Raw genomic sequence first — 17,117 nt, 5'->3', positions numbered from 1 at the left:
AGGGGTCAGTCGTGATGTCGCAGTTGATCCGTATGGATCACAACCCACGGTTTGGCTCAAATGTGATTGCCAGATTAATACGCAAATTTAAATAGGAAAAGTTTATCATTTGCACGTGTTTCAAAGGCTTGCAAATGCTAACACTCAAGTGATTTAAAACAATTTAACCGCATATAAAAGGCGCTAAAGTGAGCAGCCCTCTGTACCCACATGTGGTTTAATGTGCCCGGTCCAGCTCCAGTCAGGCACGTGCCCAAGTGTAAATCTTCTGGTGTAAATCCCAAGTTTAAATTTTAACAGTTAACTAGTGCAATCCTTTACAAAGACAATTGCGGCAAAAACAGATCTATATGCAATGTAGTTACCCAATTTACGCTTGTAAAAGCGACGAAGCAGTCGCAATGACGCGTGCACGCACGTATTCATGTCCGCGCGCGTCTTTGCGTTCATTCGCGCACAACCGCATTCAAAAGACGCCACGCGAGTGAGTTAGCTTATGAAAACATGACGAGACTAAAGGAAGTTTCTAAATAACAATGCTAAGCTTATTTTGACTCGATCATTATTGGCTTCTGTAGATATACATCAGAAATGTTTTGTGCAAAGCAGGGAAAGAGAAGCAGAAAGGAGAGATGTTGAGTTTAAGGGAGGTAAGACAAACTACATCCTCACCCTGTCAGGTCTCAAACATTATCAAACAAATCTCAGGAAAACCTCTTGTCAAGTCTGTAGAAATGCATTGTTGCTAAGAAAATCAACAGATGTATGTGTTATACTGTTCTGTATTTTCAGATATGAAATTAATATTTAGTTTACTAATATTTAACTCTAGGACACTAACTTACATAACAGTTAGCAGTAACTATGACTGAGATTATTTAGTAGCAGTCATAAAACGACTGGTTTCTTAAAATATTCTTGTTAAAATATTCTTGTAAAAATAAGTCATGAATCATTGCTATCATTGTTTAATGTAGAAAATATTTATCTGCTGTCATTATTTCCAAACATGTTATGCCATTTATGCATCCAAACATGTTAATAATGTTAGGTATGATGAGGATTATATGTATCTTTCGCAGTAATATTGCACTGTAGAATAGTGGCTTAAGCAAAGGATATTGTATTGAAGTATTGCACACTTCTTGCACACAGGGAATTTTCTGCTTGGGGCCCCCATAGACCCTAGAATCGCCTCTGCTCGTGAGGTGTAACCGAGTCTGTAACCAATCAGATAGCGCTGTGGGCAGGACATTGAGCAAGTCTTCAGAGTGGTGAATACAGAGAGGCTGCGCGGCAGCTATATCAGAGCCAGCCAAAGTAGCGTATTTTAAAATAAAATTGACTTTAATCAAACCACGGATCCGTGATAAGTTTTGTGATGCGTCTCGCCACTTCTGTAGTAGCATTGATCACTTTGAGGGGGGGATAAATCTATCCTCACGGGGGATGAAAATAATTAAGCAGAGGCAGGGATACATTGACCAGAAAGGGGGAAATCCCACGCATCCCCCCGGCAAATCGCACCCTATATATATATATATATATATATATATATATATATATATATATATATATATATATATATATATATATATACAGGGTCCGATTTGCCGGGGGGATGCGTCATATATATATATATATGTGTGTGTTGTATGTTTTATACTAAATGAAAGTTAATCAGAAACCAGTTAGTAATGAGTAACGAGTAACATGAATAATAAGAATAATTTGAATAAATTTTCACCTCTTGTAGAGTCCCCTTTAGCACTGCAGACAGCTCAGAAAAATAAGACAAAATGACCTGCTCAAAAAAGGACAAGAGATCAGGATCTCCAGTGGCCACCCCAGACGAAGTCCTTGCCACCCCTGTTGCCACCCGGCTAAAAACATTACACTGTTTGATTTTTACAAACATTTCTCAAATCTCCCAGCGGACGTGACTGCATATTACGGAGTAAGCACAAGCGTGCTGTTGCTGCTACACTTTTCATTAGGCTTGTTCGACTTCATGCGAATGCGGCGCCGCAAGAACCGACAGCTGGATGACGTCAAAGTTCCGCAAGAGCGATTTAAAAGCAAACTCCTCCGTATAATTTCACAGTCTAGCTCCGCCACTGTGTGTTACTAGAGAAAGAAATTATGAGAGTGGAGGTGGAAACAGAAATGTAAAAGTTGCCATGAAACGCAAGTAGAAATTGTCTTATTGTCCTCATGGTGACGTATATCTGAGTAAAACCGGCTTCTGAAATGAAAGAAGGCAGGGCAGAACTTGAATAAATCCAAGGAGATCTGATTCAATTGTTTGAAGTTTGGTTATGTTGCTAACCCTGCACACCTGCCATACCATATGACCGGAAGTAAAGAGTGATCGTTTTGAGGGGAGGAGATTTGCGTTTTTGATTAAAGATATTGAGGGAACATTCATTTAAAAAAAAATTAAGCTCACAGGTAAGTCATTTGTAAAAAGACGCAATATTCCAAAACTGTATTTCATTTTAATTTCATTGATACTTTTAAGGGTAAAAAAGGAGAAGCTTGAGTTTGAGAAACGTGTTTCAGAAATCAAGCTTTAGGGGCGAAAAGCCTGCTTCACGATTACATGACAGTGTGTTTTTGAACATCTAAAAAACCTGTTAATCTAAATAAGATTTTCAAATATCTGCATCATCTTTTGTTAATAACAACACACAATGTAATCAATAAATACATTTTTATTTAAAAGACGGATGCATATATGAAGTAGCCATTAGAGGTTGACCGATTTATGGCATATTTAAAAAAATCGTCTTTGGCCGATTTTGCTGCAAAATTAGGCCGATTAATAGGCAGGCGCATCTGCGGGCACCTAAGCAGATTGCTCCCGTCCCGTGTGTGTGCAGCCGTGCCTTGTTCACAAACAGCTTTAGTAAACGATGGCGGGATCGCGCGAATTAAGCAGCCAGTACAACAGCGCGATGGGCTTATGTCTCGCGGTACACTGTCCGTGCAAAGATTAGGCTCATTTCATGTGATTAATGAGTGATGACGATCTTTGTTTGCGTGACAGAGAGAGCAGAGCAGAACTGTCTCCTTGCTTTTATTACTCAAAACAAAACTGACTTAATGGCGAAAGGTCGGAAGACCAAATCATATCCACCGAGGAAATGTTTTTCGTGTTGTTACAGTAACACTTTGTTTACAGTTTTGCGCTGCTCAGCCTGGATTACAACACAATGTGTCCGATTCGCGAACTGACTCCTTTGAACGGATTCGTTTGAATGAACGGTTGAAACAACAGATCTGTCCCAACACTAAACTCACAAGACGTCACTGTCAGCACAATCAGTCACTTATAGCGCCTCAGAGATGAGAATATAAATGTGTTTAGAAAGATTTGCCCTAAATAACAGTCTCAACTAAAAAACATAGACATTTACTATGTTAACTTTATGATGAATAAATAATTTATCAGGTCTACCAAATAAGGATTTTATCCTATAAAGCAATAAAAGCCATGGTAAAAAACTGATCAAAGATGATGACAGCAGAGTGTCAGGTAATATCTGTGTCTGATAAATGCATGGTGCAGAGGAGGTTGTAAAACTCTTCAGAAAGACCAGTCATAATTTTTTTAAATACTTTGACTTAAATAGTGACATTTTTACATTTAAAATATCTGCTAATGATGAGAACATTTTGATTATTATGTACATATAGAAAATCGGCCAAACATATCGGCCATCGGCTGCCCTGATTTCTAAATATCGGCACTGGCATCGGTTAGAGAAAAAGCCATATCGGTCGACCTCTAGTAGCCATACATAACACCAATTGAGGTGTTCACAAACAGGTGCCGGTTGTGTTTCATTTTTTACTTAAACATTACCCACACATCTGCACTTGAAAAATACTTTTTAATGATCGACCTTATCCTTGTGTGCAAAAAGTTGTATTGCCTTTCCCGCTCTGTTCATGGTACCAGCCACTCATTTAAGGGTAGCCACTATCGCCAAGCATTATGCCGGAGAGCTGTCCCTCTTCACACACTCTCACCAGTGCGCTGTAACTTAAAGGTATTGCGGAGGATTTTTTTTTTCTGGGTGGATCATCAAGACTATTGGTCCTCTTAGTTGTCAATCAGGAGTGTTGCGCAATTGCATTTTTTAAAATGTGGAGAAGGCGGTTCTTTTCAAAAATTCGAGAAAATCCTCCGCTACGCCTTTAAGTTGCGTTTGTGAGTAAAAGCCATTTCTATTTCTGAAAGGAACTCGCATTTAGATGGTACCTGGATGTGCACATGAGTACCGTCAATACAACCAACAATACTGAGGCATTGTCTCCTCACTTTATAATTGATTAAATATATATATATATATATATATATATATGGACCTTCAAAATAATATATATATATATATATATATATATATATATATATATATATATATATATATATATATATATATATATATATATATATATATATATATATATATATATATATTTCTATTTCTATTTCTTCAGGGTGTTTAGTGATTGAATTGTTAATCTGTAATGCAGATGGTTTTCCTTTTATTATTTATTTTCTCAAGTGAGAAGAAGAAGCATTTTTCTTCTTTCTCAATCCATTTAGCTCTTTATCTAATTAAGGCACCTTTAACTATTTCATACATAACTGACCTGATTCTAATTGTAAGGTTTTCAACTCATTAATTTCAAGGACATTCTCTTTTTTGATTAAACTATTTATTTTTATTAAATTATTAATTTAATACATGCAATACATTATTACATAGGTCATATAAACAGAAATACATGTCAGGTAATACAGTGGTCACCACACATCATGGATCCATAAACACAATCCAATTTTCCCAATATTGCAAATATTTATCAAAATAAGGTGAATAGGACATACACTCCATACACACCATTACACTTTGTTGGAGGGTCAGGTTGTACCCACTTTCGTGTTACAGCTTTCTTGCTCGCTTGCAAGTGCCATGCATCTGCAATATGAAGATGATGAACAAATAATGTTGTTACTTGGGGCTGTTTAGGAAATCGGTCAACTAAATTATCAAAAACCTTATTAAAATCACCAGCAATAACATTAAAGGGTAACACTTTACTTGAAGGGGTGTTTATAAGACTGACACGACACCTTCAAAATCATGACGACACATGCTATGAACATGAAAATTTTATGCACATTTATGACAACTGTCATTTGTTCAATTATGTAATTTTTAATGCAAAGATGACATTGTTTGAGATGTATTTGTTATGACAACTTGACATAAACCAATACATCATAACTTGTCATGTATGGAAGGTTTTTTTGGTCTTTTTTAAATTAATTAATTAAATTATCAAATAATTAATTAAATTATAAAATAAAAAATAAAATCGCAAAATATGTCCCAAATTTGAAAATTAAATGCTAAAATAAAAATTAAAACATTATATTAAATTATTTCATTTTCATTTTTAACGTGATGAAGCATCATTCCGGCCAAATTAAAAAAGAAAATTAAATTGATGATTTGACATTACATTTTCAATATAATCTTGAGTCAAGACTGACAATATTAAAATAAAAAGTCAAGCTTGAAAAGGAATCTGTAAATACATTTTTAAAAGGGTTTTTATTCATACCCAAGCAATAATAGGGACAAAATTAAAATGTAAAGTTCAGTTTTAATTTTATGTTCTCTTTAAATTATTTGTTTTCATTTTCTTTTTCGTTTTCATTTTCATTTTCAACTTGTATGCAAATTTAATGTTAATCAGTGGGTGGCGTTTATTTACTTGTTTAAAAAAGGGGATTGGCTAACGCTGCTTTGCCAACTCAGCGACTGTGTTGCTAAAATAGCGACTTTATTGCTACATCTAGCGACTTTTAGGCCCATTTAGACAAACTTAGCGAATGTTTGGATGAATCTTAGCTTCACATCTGTACAGATAGGCTAATGTGTCGCTTGTACTGGCCCACGAGTGCCGGGTGGCGCTGTCCCGGTGAAATGTGCGTCTGGTGTCTCGATGCATGAAGCTGGGCAGTGTAGGAGCTGATGACGCGTGGATGAGATTCGCGTTCATTGTTTACATTTGAAAGGAGGAACAAACAATAAAAAGTGGCTGGTCCGCTGTTATATATGTGCGTATTTTCACACATCTGATCCAGTGAGGCGTCAGCCATTCTCATCAAATGCATACACATAGCACAGTGTGATTATCGTGCAATACATAATTATGCCAAAATCCGTGAAGGACTGGAGTATCATATGCTCGCAAAATTGGCGTATATATAGCACTATAATCACACTGCGTGTTATTTGTATGCATTTCATAAAAAAGGACATACAGTGACCAGTCACTTACTTTTGCAGCGGGCACACTGGCAGAGCAGACCTTCAGCCTTTGTGGCATATTTGTAAGTGGTCCTCATTTGTAACGCTGATTTGTGAGTAGGGCTGTGACCGTACGGGATTTTATTTTTACCGTGGTGAAGAAGCAACAGAATCACGCGGTTAGACTGTTAGCACAACAACCCACCCCATATTATTAAAACAACAAATTATATTAGCAATAACAATGTGAAATAATATGTATTTCTATATGTTAACTTTTGTTTTTTATATCTTTTGAATATACTATGATTTATAGACCTTTTATGTCATCGTTTATAACCCATTTTATACAAAACATTTCATAGAATAACAACCTGAAAACCTGCAGAAAGAACATGCAGAGTTTAAGATATTGTTTCTGATGAGTTGTGCAAAACCTGATTGCTATTTCTTTAGACATTCATTTTCGGTAAACTCTCCGTGAATAGAAACACACTTCTCCAAACATGTTGAAACTCTTAATAATTTATTGTACAAAAAATGGGTTACAAACAATGACAAAAACTGTTCCATAATTGATATTAAACTCAAAAGATATCGAAAATAAATATTATTTAATGTTATTATTGTTAGTATGTTTAATTAGATTTTCTCAAAGTGGATACAAAACGAAATCGACAATTGCATCATTACGTAAATAACTGCGCAAAACTTATGGATACTCCAATCATTGCTTTCAGAAATTCGCTTACAGTAGCTCCAGATATAAGCACAGCATTCAACCAAATAACGAGTTGTGCTGTCAGTATACGCGCTCCTGCCTTCATAACGATAGTTGTCATGTTTGCCCATTATAGTTTTAAATTATTATTATGCTATCATTATCATCACCAGCACAGTGCTTCTCCTTGAATGAGAAAGCTTAATATGCGCGTGGCTCGGACTCCTTGCACATGAAATTTCATGGGCATGGCTCTGACATTTCCTTGCAGAGATGTTGTTATTCGCGCAGGGGTTTAAAACCAGGGAGTGAGTTGGTACAGTTCAAGAAATCAGAGCACTTGGGCATGACGCCCTTTATAAGGTTGCGGCCGTGACATCACCGCAGCTGGCATCTTATTACAGCAGTGATGCAGGCTAAATAAACAGATAATGTTCATTTAAAAGTAAGTGACTGGTCGGTGTATCAGCTTCTAGGTGTAAAACAGCGGACCAGCCACTTTTTATTGTTTGTTCCTCCTTTCAAATGTAAACAATGTACGCGAATCTCATCCACGCGTCAGCTCCTACACTGCCCAGCTCCATGCACAGAGACACCAGACGCACATTTCACCGGGACAGCGCCACCCGGCACTCGTGGGCCAGTACAAGCGACACATTAGCCTATCTGTACAGATGTGAAGCTAATATTCATCCAAACATTCGCTAAGTTTGTCTAAATGGGCCTAAAAGTCGCTAGATGTCGCAATAAAGTCGCTATTTTAGCAACACAGTCGCTGAGTTGGCAACGCTGCTTCAGCCAATCCCCTTTTTTTAAGCAAGTAAACGCCACCCATTGATTAACATTGAATTTGCATACAAGTTGAAAATGAAAATGAAAACGAAAATGAAAACAAATAATTTAAACAGAACATAAAATTAAAACTGAACTTTACATTTTAATTTTGTCCCTTTTATTGCTTGGGCATGAATAAAAAGCCTTTTTAAAAAAATTATTTACAGATTCCTTTTCAAGCTTGCCTTTTTATTTTAATATTGTCAGTCTTGACTCAAGATTATATTGAAAATGAAATGTCAAATCATCAATTTTATTTTATTTTTTTAATTTGGCCGGAATGATGCTTCATCACGTTAAAAATGAAAATGAAATAATGTTTTAATTTTTATTTTAGCATTTAATTTTCAAATTTGGGACATATTTTGCAATTTTATTTTTATTTTATAATTTAATTAATTATTTTATAATTTAATTAATTAATTTAAAAAAGACCAAAAAAACATTCCATAGTCATGACGTTACCAAGACAACATAACTGACCACTTTTTACCAGTGATGCAAATTGAATTTGTTATTAAAATGTCATTAAGTGTTAATACTCTGTCAAATAGTTTTATAACAACATCATGAATATTCTTCAGTTCATAATGTTTTTTTTAAGTTTCCTCCATGTGTTATAATAATAATAATAATAATAATTAAAATTGATGAAATTATATTTTATTTCATTTGGAGACCTATTCACCTAAAATTAAATGAAAACAGTACAATAATGCAGCGTTGGGTCCATATCGCTGCAAAGTAAATTACATTAAATTAAATTAATTAAATGTTTTATAATTTTTTTATGTTTATGACAGATTTATGACACGTTATGATGTCTTGGTTTATGTCAAGTTGTCATAATAAAGACATTTCAAACAATGTCATTTTTGCATTAAAAATGACATAATTGAACGAATGACACTTAATGACAGTTGTCATAAAATCTCCGTCACGTTTATGACATGTATCATGCCATGATTATAAAGGTGTCGTGTCAGTCTTATGAACACCCCTTCAAGTAAAGTGTTCCCCAATAAAGACCTGTTGATATTTGTATTTCAGAATTTCACATTTTCTTTGTAATGATAAAATAAGTACCCTGTTAAAAAACGTACCTCTGTAAAAACGTGAGCTGACAAAGAGGTAGTTAAAGTTAACAATATCCTGTAATTTACTGTAGGCAAGACATGAACTATATAGAAGGGCATAACTTATTTAGGAAACGCCTTAAGGGTAAAAAACAAGAACAAAGAAAAAAACTTGCAATCTGCAGTTAAGGTAGGTCCATAAATAACACAGGAATCAAGTTAGATTGCAGATACTCCATGAAAGTAATATGTCAATAAAGGAATCAGTCCATGCATAAATCAAAAATGAATTTTGAATGATGTATAGCTTCTTGATGACTGTAAATGAGAAGTTGATCAAACTCCAAGCAAATATCTTGAAGTAACTTCCAAGTTCAAGCCTTGTTTTTCTTACAAACCTTTTTGACTCGCGGCCATAATTTGGCCCTAGCATCAACATCTTGTTTAATCAGCACCTCCTTGATGTAAAGCTTTTCTATAAGACAGCAAAAGCCTTTCACAGCCTGCCAAAACCTTGTCTCTGTAGAAACGCATGGTGCAACACATGATGGTCTTATGAGGTGCGCCATCAGATCTTCTTTGCCCCAGGCAGTGTACAACATCACTTATATCCTCCCACTTGTTCTGGAGAACAGGGAGATTCTTTTCTAGGATGTGGCTCTTCACGGTTCTCGCATCTTCTCCGTCGCACTCTGGAACTCCTTGTAACATGAGATTCCATCTACGCAAGTACCGTTGCATTTCATCCAAGTTTTCAGCCCATAATTCCCTTATTTCCTTTTCGAGATAAAGCATCTTGATTACAAATAGTGTAGATAAGGATATTTCATTCATGCCTTTTGATCTCGCTGGGTTTTTAGATGGAGTAGAACAAACAGGTCTTGCAACCTCCTTATTGGCACCGATTACTGTTTCAACATTGATATTCTCAATTTTGTCCAACTCCATGCAGCACTCTTCCACAAGGTGCCCAGCCACTATAGCGCTGTCTTTACTTTTTCTTTTTTTGCCCATTATATCATGTTACATCACACACCTTTAAACATGAAATCTCTTTACAGTAAAATCAATACCTAGGACATAAAATACCAGAAGATAAAGAAACAGCCCAGACTGATGGATAGAGATCTGATTCTCTTGATATAAAGGGCCTGTCATGTGTGGGGTAGTGTTGTCACCGTACCAAAAATATTGTTTCGGTGCCGATACCAAGTCAAGAATCGCGGATCCGATACTTTTCGATACTTTCCATGAAAAGGGAGAAACGCTCTCAAATCTCATTGCTGTGCTTTATTTTAAAACCAGGACAACATTCTAATGATATAGCACACTCATAAATGAACATATGAACAGCAGATATATTAAACATTTGAACAAAATATGAAAAACATCTCTATATGCAGTGGTTATAGTGATAACTGCTAACATTCACTTAACCATAACATTACCATAATTAATAGGAAATAATGAGCCTAAATAATAACTGTTGTGTATGTTGTTAACGTTGTTATTTAACTACATTTCCTACAATGCACTTGTAACGTGTGTTTCCGGATATACATGTTCCGGTGTTATGATTCTTACGCATGTGAGTAAAAAGAGCAGTCACGTTAAGTCCGTGTGTGTGTCATCCTTTACTGGATGCCTCGTTATAATCTCCCAAAAGACACAATAAAGTGGCAACGAGGATCTTGTTATCCCGTGTGTGTTTAAAGATGCGGAAATGAAACGGCTTGACGGCGAGATCGCTGAAAGACGCGAATAACAGTCTGCTGCAAGTTTACGTCTTGGCTGATAAGCGGGGAGGAAGACAACAATTCAGATAAGTGACTGAATTGATTGTTAAACAAAAGAGAACGGCTAAAATGGCATCAGTTTATGGAAATTTGGGTCCCTTTGAGGAAAGCAGTGAGCAGTGGTGTTCTTACACAGAAAGATTTGAGTACTTTGTAGCAGCAAATGCTATTACTGAAGCGAAAGTTGTACCCAAGTTTTTAAGTGTAATGGGTCCAAAGACATATACACTGCTGCGTAACCTACTGCAGCCAGAGAAACCTGGAGAGAAAATGTATGATCAAATAGTGAGCACTCTAAAAGCAAATTTTTCACCAAAACCCTTAGTAATTGCAGAGCGATTTCGATTCCACAGACGAAATCAGCTAGAAGGGGAATCTGTGGCAGTGTTTGTGGCAGTGCTAAAAAAATTAGCTGAACAATGTGAATTTGGTGATGTGCTCAATGATACACTTCGGGACAGATTAGTATGCGGACTACGCTGCGAGGGCATACAGAAACGATTGTTGACAGAGAGCTACCTGACACTACAAAGAGCCATTGAGCTGAGTGTGTCTATGGAACTGGCTGCTAAGGAAGCCCAGCAATTAAACTCAAATAGTAAAGTGTATAAGATGGAGACAGAAAAACAAACTGAAAGTAAAGGCCCATGTTTCCGTTGTGGCAAGATTGGACACTCACCTGCTTCATGCTGGTTTAAGGATATGGAGTGCCGCATGTGTAAGAAAAAGGGACACATTGAGCGTGCGTGTAAAAATAAAACGGAAAAGAAAAAAATGCATCAGAAACCAGTTTTCAGAAGGAAACAAAAGAAGCGCATATTTACAGTCGGACAGGAAAATAAAGAGAGTACTGCCACATCTGATGAAGAATTTCCTTTGCATGTGCTCACTGTCGTAGGTGGAACGAAGGCTTATAAAGTCACCGAACAGCTGCTGGGACGACAGCCAGTGAAAATGGGAATCGACACTGGTGCTGCTGTATCGCTGGTGTCGGATGCGGTATACAGCAAAATACTCAGCCACCTGCCACTCAAACCACCTGATGTTGTGCTTAAAGCATATACTGGGGAATCAGTAACTATGAAAGGACTCACCCAGGTAACAGTTGAACTGAATGGACAAACAAAAAAACTGCCATTGTATGTGGTTGCAGGCGATTACCCCTCGTTGATGGGACGCTCTTGGGTTGAGCAACTCAAGGTGGACTGGTCGACCATACATATGATGACGCCTAAAACTCTGGATCTTGAAGGTATCCTGGAAAAACACAGTGAAGTTTTCAAACAGGAGTTAGGCAGCATGGAAGGAATCACAGTGAAATTGACTGTAGAGCAGATAAGTCAACCAAAGTTCCTAAAGCCCCGACCCCTGCCTTATGCACTCAAACCTAAAGTAGAGGCGAGCTTGGCTGAACTTGTGAAAAATGGTGTACTGGAACCAGTCAATGTGAGTAAGTGGGCAACACCCATCGTTCCAGTTATAAAGAAGGATGGAGGCATAAGGATCTGTGGGGATTTTAAAGTTACGGTAAATCCCGTGTTGTCAGCAGAACAATACCCCTTGCCTCATATAAATGACCTTTTTGCTGGGTTGACAGGTGGACAAAGATTCAGCAAAATCGACCTCAACCAAGCATACCTGCAGATACATGTTGAGGAGCAGTCCAGAGAACTTCTCACCATTAATACACACAAAGGGCTATTTAGGTACAAACGTTTACCTTTTGGAATAACTTCAGCCCCATCTATTTTTCAGCGAGCGATGGATCAGATTCTTGCCGGACTTCCAGGAGTTGTGTGTTATCTAGATGACATTCTAGTGAAAGGCACAGACGAACAGTCGCACTTACAACACTTGGATGCTACCCTTGAGAGACTGAAAGAATACGGGCTAAGAGTGCGCAAGGATAAATGTGAATTTTTCCAGTTTGCAGTCGAGTACTTAGGCCATGTCATTGATGCCTCTGGTCTGCATACGTCCCCATCCAAAGTTAAGGCTATTGTGGATGCTCCAATACCCAAAAATGTCAGCCAGTTACGGTCTTTCCTCGGCTTACTGAACTATTATGGGCGTTTCATCCCAAATATCGCTACGCTGTTGAAACCTCTGCACAAATTGTTATGTCATGAAAATAATTGGAAGTGGACCTCTGAATGCCAGGAGTCATTCATAAAAGCAAAGGAGACACTTTTAGGGTCAAATGCACTCACTCATTTTGATCCTGCGCTTTCTATCCAACTGGCCTGCGATGCTTCCCCGTATGGTGTGGGAGCTGTCTTGTCCCACATCATGCCCAATGGTCAAGAGAGGCCAATCGCGTTTGCTTCCAGGAGTCTGAGCAAAGCAGAAGCGAACTGTGCTCAGATTGAGCGAGAAGCATTGAGCATTGTGTTTGGAGTGCGTAATTTCTATCAGTATATTTTCGGAAGAAAGTTTACGCTGCTGACGGATCATCGCCCACTCACTGCAATATTTGGTCCACACCATGGCATTCCCGCCCTTCTCGCCAGTAGGATGCAAAGGTGGGCCTTGTTGTTATCTGCTCACACCTATGACATCAAATACCGAAAATCAGAGTTGCACGGGAATGCAGACGGTCTGTCCAGGTTGCCTCTCGTTGAAAGGGTAAAGGAAGCAAAGGTGGCTGAAATTTTCTATTTCAACCAGGTGGAACGGGCTCCTATAACGGCCGCGCAAGTACGCAGAGGCACAAGAAATGACCCTGTCCTGTCAAGTGTCGTGGATATGGCCTTGAAGGGCAAAGGGGAGAGAAATGACTTGGAGCTAAAACCTTACATCTCTCGACGTCATGAACTTTCAGTGCAGTCAGGCTGCTTATTGTGGGGGAGGAGAGTGGTCATTCCCCCGGCTTTACGCAAGCAAGTGCTAAAACAGCTGCATGTGGGACACTGTGGAATGGTCCGCATGAAGGAGATCGCCAGGAGCTACTTCTGGTGGCCAGGAGTAGATGGCCAAATTGAGGAAAAAGCTATGATGTGTACCTCATGCCAGCACATACGTAACGCACCACAACTTGCACCGCTGCACCCGTGGGAATACCCTGAAAAAACATGGCATCGCATTCATATTGATTTTGCTGGCCCAGTTGAGGACAAAATGCTGTTGGTGGTCATGGATGCACACAGTAAGTGGCCTGAGGTGGCCATTATGAAATCTACATCAGCTGAAAAGACAATTGAGAAACTGGGAGAAATTTTCAGCAGGTTTGGATCACCAGTGCAACTTGTCTCAGATAATGGCCCCCAATTTACATCTCATGAGATGGCCACATTTTTACAAGCAAATGGTGTGCAACACATAACGTCATCACTCTACCATCCTGCCACTAATGGATTAGCCGAAAGGTTTGTCCAAACCATGAAACATGCTTTGAAAGCTTCGCTCGGGCAAGGCATATTTCATCAACGTCTGCACAGCTTTTTGCTTTCCTATTGTAGTACTCCGCATGCGACCACTAAAGTGTCGCCAGCGTATTTGTTGTTCAGCAGAGAGGTCAGGACAAGTTTTGAGCTGATTAAACCAGCTACACTCAAAGAGACTGTCCAACGACAACAAGAGCATCAAGTACAGCGGCGGAATCTACGAGCCAAGGACAGAAATTTTGCAACAGGCTCAGCAGTGCTTGCTCGGAACTATGGTAGTGGTCCAAAATGGGTTCCGGCTACTGTGGAGGCCCCGACGGGTCCAGTGTCATATAAGGTCAAGACTGCTGAAAATCTTTCCTGGATGAGACATACTGATCAGTTGCTTGGTGGAGCCAGCACTGTTACAGATCTCCCTGAGGTCACTGATCAAATATATGACAATTCTCCAACTTCAGAAGTCTCCACAAATGAGCCTATGATGACCACAAATGGTTCTTTTGTTGACGAACCATCACCTTCATCGCCAGAAAATGGAAACCAAATAGGCCGTCGGTATCCAATAAGGGAGCGGCGTCCACCTCAGTGTTTATTGGATTACACTTAGTTAGGGGCTACCCTTATTGCTTCGGGGCAAAATAATCCCCTAAGGGTAAGCTAGGGTCTGAGGTAGTCTACCCTCATTCCCAGGATATAGTTGTGTTATTTTACAACAGGAATAACATAAAAGACTCAATGTTCACGTTTCTGAACAATCTGTGTTTATAGATATATTGATAAAGAAACAAAATTTTATAGTTTGTAATTTAAGTGGTACAGTTTAATTTGTAATCTTTGTGTTATACCTCAAAGAGTAAGAGGGGAGGAAATGTTGTGTATGTTGTTAACGTTGTTATTTAACTACATTTCCCACAATGCACTTGTAACGTGTGTTTCCGGATATACATGTTCCGGTGTTATGATTCTTACACATGTGAGTAAAAAGAGCAGTCACGTTAAGTCCGTGTGTGTGTCATCCTTTACTGAATGCCTCGTTATAATCTCCCAAAAGACACAATAATAACCATATGTTATTTAAGCTGTGATATATGGATTAATATAGGCTAATGTTTCCTGTACTTCAATGTCTGATTTATTTGTGGTTAACTTTCTATTTGAGTCCATAATTTCTTACAATGCTTTTCACAAATGAAATACAGCTTCTTTGTGTAGGTCTGTGATCTTTAAATGCTTTAATATAATAACCTAATATTAATAAATCACTGACAAACATGCACATGCTCTGATTATAATCATATAGCCTATAGATCATTTTAGCTGATGTTTTGTATGCTTTATTTTAGCAGCTTGCAAATTATTAATGTTATTTATGAAAGTTGCGTTTTTAGAGATGTTGAATTAGCCGTTTACTAATTACTCCATTCTTTTTGAGGAGTTTAAAAAAATCATTGAGTGCATGTCGAGTATTCATTAAAATAGCGGAGATACGGTTTAGTGAAACAAACTGAAAGAAAATGACAACAGTATATCAGAAGCATATACGAGCTCCGCTGCCTATCGCTCGCGCACCGTGCACATGGATCATCTCTTTATGACGCACGCGCGATCACCGGAAGCTCGCGCTGCGGACCAAAACGCGAAATAAACAAAGCTTGAAGGCAAAAGAACGCATCCTGTTGAATTTCAGAAGTCAGCCTGAGCTGCAGCGGGCAGTATCACTTAGTGCTCGCACATGCAGCCATCTCGCTGTTGTGTTTGTCACATGACAGCTGCAGTTTTGGCTGCGTGTGTGAGGAGAAAAAACACAGACGTCCACAGGGAGGCAATGGAAACGTGCGTTACACGCACAGAAATGAAATGTGTCACTTACAAATTTGGGACGCGTTCATTTTTAAAAGTATCGATACTAATACATTTAGGAACCGTGACGTTATTTATTTTCGAGAATTGCGGTACTTTTGAAGTATCGATGCATCGTGCAACACTAGTGTGGGGAGGACAAAACCAGGTGCAGACAGCTCTTAACCAAAAAGACTTTTAACAAACACCTATGAGGGGGCAAACAAAGACAGTAATCCAAATTAATAACATAACGTGAGACTTGGCAGGGCAGGACAAGGTCGCGTTTCACTGCCCAGGATCTTGCGGCTCCACGAGCAAAACACATTGCATAACATCATATAGTACACATTTTACACAGTAACGTAGGTCAGTGTAGTTTTTGATACGCTTTAGCTGTGATTTAAACTAAGGTAATCTACTTTTCGTTCATTTAGCTTGTTATATAAATAAACTCCTCTAAAAGGACTTTGTTGTTATTTATTCTTAGCGGAGTTTACCGGAAGTTACGTGTGTTCCACGAAAGCCGCTAGTTTATGTTGTTACTGCTTAAAACTGTCTAACAAAGAGAGTTATATGGGTAAACCTCAGGGTGAATAAATAACAAGAGAATTAATTTAATAAGTGAAATGTTTCTTTAATTTTACTGACTGATCTGAATGATGAAGTGATTAAATGATGAAACAGAAACTTTACTCCTCATGCACCTAAGCATTATTACCTTTGCCAGAGGCTTTCAGTTTATATGCAAATCGCGTGACTTTCTGGGTATAGAAACTGTTTGCATTGCAAATCCCTCTTTGTTTGTAGCTGCTTTAGACTTCAGATAACATCAATTAAGATTGTTGGTTAGATATTTTGTAAGATATATTTATTGAGATCAGCATACGTTTAAAATCAGCATAAGTTTCAAAGTTTAGAGTAGAGCTGAAGATCTTTGCCCGAACCCGACGGGACCCGTCGGGACCCGACGGGCTCGGGCGGGTTCGGGCTTCATTTCTAACATTTTACACGGGCTCGGGGCGGGCTCGGGCTTGCGCTCCGGCTTTGTGAGGTAAATGAGCGGTCAAGTTCAAATCAGTAGCGCAGGATCGCGCTGAATTCATTTACAGTGGATTTAATGATTTTCCTCATCA

The sequence above is a fragment of the Paramisgurnus dabryanus genome, chromosome 6 (assembly GCF_030506205.2).
Source record: "Paramisgurnus dabryanus chromosome 6, PD_genome_1.1, whole genome shotgun sequence".
Classification (NCBI taxonomy): domain Eukaryota; kingdom Metazoa; phylum Chordata; class Actinopteri; order Cypriniformes; family Cobitidae; genus Paramisgurnus; species Paramisgurnus dabryanus.
Note: the sequence above shows the minus strand (reverse complement) of the source record.